Below are 6,700 nucleotides of genomic sequence, written 5' to 3' on the forward strand. Positions count from 1 at the left end.
GGCTTTTTTTAAACAGCTACCAGATTTTTTTTTTTTTTTTTTCCATGTAGCTGAAAGTGTTGCAATAATTTTTCCACGCTGGCGTTGGGAGCGCCACTTTCTCCGGGAGTAGGGATGCGACGGACTGGACAACAGAACCTCCGGCACAAAGGGCAGCAAAACCTCAGACGTGAAGAACCACGGCATTGAAGCAGAAGTGCTGAGCAGCGGGTTGAGGGAGTAATGCTGAGTGGTGGCATTACAGCTGGAAAAAAGTCCCTATGGTGGTCCCGTTGTGGGCGTGGAGGCCTGTTAGCCATGCTAGCAATGAGTCTGCATATTGGGACTTGGCCTGAACCAAACTGCAGATCTTATGCTTAAATTCCTCCTTCTCTTTCACATGGAACGGGACAGGCCACTGTCCATGGAAAATGAAGAGCTGACTCAGAAATTTCTCAAAGTCTGTAAAAATCAAGTCTTCTGGGTCCATTCTGGTCAGATAGCACAGTCAACGATCTGCTAATGTCTGTGGTGAGCAGAGATGGGCAGTAACCTGTTACTTGTAACGCCTTACTGTAATCCGATTACTTTTTTCAAGTAACGATTAAAGTAAGGGATTACTATTGCAAAAGCGGTACTTAGATTACCGTTACTTTCCCATAGGAACGCTGCGTTACTGCGTTACTAAAACCGTGATTTTTTTGCGAGAATGTCTCATGACAGTGACGTAAGCGAGTGCGACGTTCGTGGCAACAGCTGTGTGCAGATCAACAATGGATAATATATCGAGTGCGGGAGAGAGTATGAGCGTGCAGCGTTTAAAGCGTGGAAGTACTGACCTTATTTTGAGTTTGATTCCATAAAAAGTGACAAAAACATTAGTGTCCGTGGTGCGTGGGAAGAAAACTTCTTTTTACAGAGAAAAAAACCCCCTAAACTTCCAAGCAAGCACCAAGTGCGCTACCACGTAATGGGAAATTGACAGAGAAACTCGCGGATTCTTCCACTGACCGCTGCGGCACACCTGCACCAGGGCAAACCTCCGCTTACCCCACTCCTGCTTTACAGGTGAAAATAGAGCAACAGGACCGCTAGTCTTTGATTTTATTTATTTTCTGCTGTGTTTTACTTGCATCTATTTGAAAGAGTGAGTGTAAACACAAAAAACTATTTTATTTTATGTGCTGGAATGTACAGAAAATAGGTTTAAATGTTAAACAAATTTCTTCCAGTCAGAGAATGTTGCATATAATTGAATTTTTGCTTGATGCATAAAGTTCAAAGATTAAAACTAATAAAACAAGTTTTAAAAAGAGACTTTTTCATTTGATTACATTTTGTATGATGGATTATGCAGAAAAAGTAGAATTGTGCTGAAAGATCTATCGCTTTATCACCTATTCAGGTTGTAAATCGTGTTTTTAAAAAGTAACTAAGTAACTAGGTAACTAAGTAATTAATTACTTTTGAAAATAAATAATCAGTAAAGTAACGGGATTACTTTTTTGGGGAAGTAATCAGTAATTAGTTACTGATTACTTTTTTCAATTAACTTGACCAACACTGGTGGTGAGTAAAGGACCCAGGCACAGATGACACAGGGAGAGAGAAGCTTAATAACAAATAAGGCGAAAACTGAATACAAGAGTGCAAAAATAAGAAAAACCAAAGTCCAATAAATATTCTAAACTGGGAGAAACTGAACTTATAGCACCACACAGGGAATAAGGAAAAACTAGAGAACATGGGTTGGAGATGAGCAGTAGACTTGACAATGAACAGAGAGAGACTGACACAATAAATACACACAAGGATAATTAGGGAGAGTGGAAACACACAGATGAAATGAAATGAAAGAAAACAGGAAAAACACAGACTAATTCACACAACTTGACACAGGAGCCGGGAGGAAGCAATGCTCTGGGACTGGGGAGACAACAGGAGGAGACAAGGAGGGGAGCACGTAAACAGTTAATGGAGATTAGACACAGAGAGAGAGGGATGCGAAAGGAGAGAGAGAGAAGGAGCAAGGGACCTAGAGAGGAGAGAGAGTGAGAGTGGGGTGTTTTAATATAAACAGCCTATTTCAGGTTTTCAAAGTATTTACAAGTTAAGTTACATTTGGTTCTTAAGCGGTAAGGCTATTAAAATGTTACTTTTCATTGTACACAATGAATATTATTATTTATGCTACTTTCCTTATTGTGATGTAATTGTAATAAAATAATTTGTTACTGCTAAAAACAAGTTACTGTAACTGTGGTAACTTTGTGACACAAAATCCCTACCATTTGTTATTATACATTTGGAATTGAAGTACACTCTTAAGTATTTGGTTATATGTGATAAATAATGTTGGTAAATGATAGAGGGTGTGGGGAGCCATAGCCCAGAGCAGACATGGTTCAGCTGTAATCAACACTCTTTACTGTCATGCGCATGAGAAAGAGTACACCCAGCGAGGCGCCATCATGCATTTTCTGTAGCAGAAGTGGAGCTCCCACTCCTTTATGCATTCCAAGAAACAGGAAGAAGTCACAAACTGATCATACCACACATCACACGGCTCACTATGAACTATGAACGGAACAATGGGTATGCTGTTTTGTGCTCTTAGCGTTATCAGCACCTGCAAAGGGAACTGTTTTCTTCTACTTCTGACTGGCTGAAATAAGTTAATTTTGTTTTAGACAGTTCAGTGGAGGTTTCCATTACACTGTCACAACTAAGCATACACATAAGCAATAAAACACTTTAAATGAGAATAACAGAAATTTTCCATTACAGCCTTTGTTACGCCCCAGCTCTGCTAAGCGACAGGGGAGGTAACATAAATGAGCCCAGAGACAGGAGGGTCAGATAAAAAAGAAAAACGAAAGGTTCATTACCACAACTGAAAACCGTTAGTGAAACGACTCACTAGGCAATAAGGTGATTTAAACAAACAAAAAAACTCATATATTCAAATAACACAAGAACACTAATAGAACACTGATCATCTCACAGGCAGCAACTCAAAAACAAAGGTTCAAAAGGCAGCAGTACAAAGGCAGAGGCAGGTGGGACAGTCTAAACCAGGGGTCTCGAGCTCCAGGCCTCAAGGGCCGGTGTCCTGCAGGCTTTAGATGTGTCCTTGATCCAACACAGCTGATTTAAATGGCTAAATTACCTCCTCAACATGTCTTGAAGTTCTCCAGAGGCCTGGTAATGAACTAATCATTTGATTCAGGTGTGTTGACCCAGGGTGAGATCTAAAATCTGCAGGACACCGGCCCTCGAGGCCTGGAGTTTGAGACCCCTGGTCTAAACGGTCTGTTCATATCAACAAGTCCCCCAGGAATGAAGAATCCTCAGCCTTTTATGCTTCCCGGTAAATGCAGGCAGCCCTGTCATTGTTCCGCTGTGTTCAAGGATCCTGCAGCAGCCAATGGTGTGTGTGGATTGGCACACTCTGATCTGCATGAAGTTGGGCGGGCATAGGTCCCTGGTCAGCCAATCACCTGTGAGTCCTGGCACGCTTGGATTTCCATAAAGGAAGGTGGGGCCACATGAGGCCAGAGGCCGTAACAGCCTTAAACAGGCCGGGTAACAGCAACCTGACTACCATTGTGTGTTGGGTAGACTTGTAGTCAAGACCACCTAAACCAAGACAATACCAAGACCAGAGGGTATCGAGACCAAGACAAGACCAAGACAGATCGAGTCAAGACCAAGACAAAGTCGAGACGAGACCAAGACCGAGACAAAAAAGTCTTTAAACTGCAGCCAGATGCTGCTTTGTTTACAGGTGTCAAGCATATTTATATGTTTTTGCGATGCACTCACACAGCCCTCCTCATCACTGTCTACTGTCTCACTCACTTACTGAGAGGACAGATGCACGCTCCACTTGACTGTCGCATCTCTCACCCTCTCTGTGTTTCACATAATGATATTAACCCATATCCTCACATGTGATTGGCCACAATATGGAGGGACTGGAGCATAGCTGAGCCACTGTGTGAGAGCTGAGCAGCAAAAGGAAATTAAGTGGGAGTCGACTCTTCTGATTCACCACAAACCACTCTCTAAGCACGGCTCTTAGAGCTGGTGCTTTTGTGCATGACACATTATCGAACGTCACGTTGTATGTCATCGATACTGTTCACTCCAAATCTCCCGACCACTATGTTGATCTGAGATAGCAAGACCGAGACAGCGAGACCAAGACAAGACCAAGACCACGTAAAAGTGGTCTCAAGACCGGTCTCGAGACATCCAACTCGTACTGGAAAGAATTCCGTGGAGTCATTTTCTCTACACTGGTTCAGTGGGTCACTGGTTTCTCTTGGGGCACGTGCCACATGAGAATTCCCAGCCTCATTTGGTAAAGCTATGCAGGCAGTTACTAAAGGAACTCCTGGCTTGCCCACATGCTCACCTGATCTAAATCCAAGGGAACACCTCTGGGACATTATGTTTCAGTTCATGTGACATAACCAGACTGTATAGGAGCTCAGTAATGACCTGGTCTAGATCTGGGATCCAGGACACCATCCACTGTCTCATTAAGAGCATACCCCAAATTGTCAGGCATGAACACAAGCATGCGGGGGCCGTACAAACTACTGAGTACCATTTTGAGTGACTGGAAAGAAGTTTGAGCGAAAATAGCCTGCTGCATCATTTTTTTCCACTTTTCCCTACTAAACTCTGTTTTAAATTTTCCCTTCATTTTTTTGAGTAATGTATACAATGCTGTAAAAAGGTGTTTCCCCTTTCCTGCACCCTAAAAATGCTGAGTTAAAAACCCAATTTGTAACCAAATGCTGGGTCAAATATAGACCGAGCCAACGCTGGGTTGTTTCAACTTAACAGGGTTGAATTACTGGTTTGACACAGCACACTGGGTTAGGATAACTATCCAAAAATTGGGTAAAATTGACCAATGCTTCAAGTTGAGGTTACCAACTTACCGAAACTAGGAACCCATCACTTACTTTCTACTTACTATAAAATTCAGCTTATAAAAACTAGATTCAATATGATACATAGAACATAGACAGCAAATTCATAAAAAATATATTTCAATGAAAGTAAAATGCAAGTAACGAAAAAGTATATAATTCATTATATTATATCCATTGCTTCGAATCAGTCTTTGGTTACAGCACATGTACATGTACACATGAAGGTATGCTATGTAAAGCTGGCTCTGTTTTTAGAACAAATTACATGTAAATTACATTTATTCCTGGGATCTTATGCTTGAATTCCTCCTTCTCCTCCACATGGAGAAAACAACAATGAAACTGTCATGCGCCAAGGCGCGCGTGCACCAAAGAATCCAAAAGCAGACTCAAGTGCGAGCAGGAAAAAGCACTTTATTATATTAACAAAAAGTAACCCAGGAAAACCAGAGAAGCAAACGAGGAACTGAAAAACCAAGGGAAACAAATGACGTGAGGAAGCTGAAATCGGGACCGTGGGAGGCTGCAACAGAAAGGGGAGAAAATTACTAGTGAGCCGGGAAAACAGGGAAACACAACTAGACAGGGTTTGAGTAGTAGGCTTACGACCGGAGTGGGACTGTGGGACTCGGGAGGGGAGTGTGAAAGTCCGTGGAAAGGGAATTGGTGGAGTCAGTGATGAGGCCAGATGATGCACCGGGTGGTCCAGTCGAGCAGGAGGACAGGCAGGTGGCAGATACAGGACGCCGGATCGAAATCTAAACACACGAAGGCAAATTTAACGCAGTTCAAATAATACATTAGTGCAACACTTTTACGGGAGGCTAGTTACCACAGAGAGGTGATTAATGAAGTGGCATGGAGCATCCGTCAGCGCGGGGTTAAATAGTCCTTCAGGTAATCGCCCTGATGGAAAGCAGGTGTGCCGGTGATGGCCCAGCCTGGGGGTGTGGCCACCAGAGCATCCCACACACACAGGCCGTTTATCAATGCCCAAGTACGCGAGTACGTACTCGCGTTCTCGGTGAGTACGTACTCGCTGAGAACGCACGGGAGTACGTACCCGCCGAGAACGCGAGCACGGACTCGCGATATGTACAATTGGAACACCTGCGTATGTGATGATGTCACAGGTCCGGAGTTTTTACTGCCGTCCCCTCCAAATTTAACTGTGAGTAACATGTTATGAAGCTTAACTGTAATCACAGCCAAACCGGTTTACTCAGGAACAAATAAAACACTGAAATAAACCAAACATTAACATTTAGAAGTGATCTAAGTGACTTATATATCATTTTTAACCTCAGTAGTGAAACCTCTATTAATAAAAATAGTGTACATGTACATACGTGTACATACCTTAATAAAAACAAGCAGGTGAGATGTTAGAACGCTTTTATTTCTATTCTAGTGGACACTCAATACTATAGACAGCTGCTGGGGTTTCTTTAACCTGAGTAGTGAGAAGTCCGCGAGCAGGGGGGGGGGGGGGGGGTTGAAAACGATGTGCCGGGAGTCAGCTGTTGAGTTTTGGACGAAATGCATTCTGGGATATATAGCTGTCCCAAGTCCACACCGATGCATGCTCGATAAAACGGGCGGATCGAGAACACATCCGGGACTTTTTCGCGTTCTCAGCTTGATGCGTACTTCGAATTGGAACAGTACTTGGTCTCCGACTGATGACGTATCACGAGTACACGAGAACGCAAGTACGCACAAGTACGCATATTGATAAACGCCCACAGACTCCACAGACACAGGCCCACGGA

At 43.1% G+C, this 6,700-nt stretch overlaps 1 long non-coding RNA gene across 2 annotated transcripts; it reads right to left on the reverse strand.

Moving 5' to 3' along the window:
* Positions 1-5,322: 5,322 nt before the first annotated feature.
* LOC120441983 lies at positions 5,323-5,885 on the reverse strand. Of its 2 annotated transcripts, XR_005614433.1 has the most exons (3): positions 5,761-5,878; positions 5,535-5,686; positions 5,323-5,451 (listed from the first exon to the last, which is right to left on the reverse strand). It is a non-coding gene; the product is annotated as an uncharacterized LOC120441983 (long non-coding RNA). The 2 variants fall into 2 exon arrangements; XR_005614432.1 differs by having other exon boundaries at positions 5,323-5,686; positions 5,761-5,885.
* Between the last annotated feature and the right edge of the window lie 815 nt (positions 5,886-6,700).

The sequence above is a fragment of the Oreochromis aureus genome, linkage group 9 (assembly GCF_013358895.1).
Source record: "Oreochromis aureus strain Israel breed Guangdong linkage group 9, ZZ_aureus, whole genome shotgun sequence".
NCBI lineage: Eukaryota > Metazoa > Chordata > Actinopteri > Cichliformes > Cichlidae > Oreochromis > Oreochromis aureus.